Raw genomic sequence first — 1,250 nt, 5'->3', positions numbered from 1 at the left:
AGTTTTTCAGATTCCATGCTTTTACTTAAATCTAAGTATGGGATCTTGGTGATTTACCAGGCACTAAGGCTTGGCAATGAGGAGGATAATTTCTGATCTCATACGCCTTAGTCTATATAAACCAAAAACTGTCTACAAAGAAAATAGTGATCATTTGTGCAATTATAAAGCTGTAAGTGTTACAAAATTAAACTTAACAGAAGAAATACAGCACACTTGATGATAGAGAAATTTACTGTATAGAAAGGAAAATGAATATTTTCCTATGCTGTTTCAATTGAAACTCAACAGAAGCAAGAATATCTATGAACCCACAAGCAAAGAAAAACACAAAAATAGAGCTAGGATAAGCCCTAGTTGCTAAACTGGTTCCCAAGCAAACACGAGGACCTGAGTCCAATCCTCAGCAACCATACAAAAGAGCCAAGGACAGTGACATGCTGGGCATCACAGTAACCCTAGTGCAGGGAAGCTAAAGACAGGCGTATCCCTGAGATTTGCAAGCCAGAACAGCCTAGCTACATCAGCAAGTTACAGGTTCACTGAGAGATTTTGTCTCCAAAAATGAAATACAGAGTGATTGATTAAGACACCTGACATTGACAACTTCCCTTTACACACAGAGACATACACAGATCTTATTAACACATGGTTAGCAACCATGGTTCTTAAACCTCTCAGTTAGGTTAGGGGAGTGGTATGGTGTCATATGGAAAGAGAAAAATGGATTTTGTAGAAAAAAATAGATCTCATATTTTGAAAAAAACTTTGCTGGATATATATTGAGATCTTTGATCCATTTGGATTTAAGTTTTGTGCATGGCAATAGACTTAAATCTATCTGCAGACTTTTACATGCCAGCATCCTGTCATGCCAGCACCATTTGTTGAAGATGCTTTCTTTACTCCATTGTATAACTTTAGCTTCTTTGTCAAAAGTCGGGTGTTTGTAGGTGTGTGGGTTAATATCAGTGTTTTCAATTCAATTCCATTGGTCTACCTGTCTATTTTTGTGCCAATACCAAGCTGTTTTCAGAACTATGGCTCTATAATAGAGCTTAAAGTCAGGGATGGTGATGCCTCTGGAAGTTCCTTTATTGTACAGGGTTTTGGCTATCCTGGGTCTTTTGTTTCTCCATATAAAGAAGAGTATTGTTCTTTCAAGGTCTGTGAAGAATTGTGCCAGTATTTTGATGGGGATTGCATTGAATCTGTAGATTGCATTTGGCAAGATTGCCATTTTTGTTATG

This window comes from Cricetulus griseus, chromosome 4, assembly GCF_003668045.3.
Source record: "Cricetulus griseus strain 17A/GY chromosome 4, alternate assembly CriGri-PICRH-1.0, whole genome shotgun sequence".
Lineage (NCBI taxonomy): Eukaryota > Metazoa > Chordata > Mammalia > Rodentia > Cricetidae > Cricetulus > Cricetulus griseus.
The sequence above is the reverse complement of the archived record's forward strand: the minus strand, read 5'-3'. Positions refer to the sequence as shown.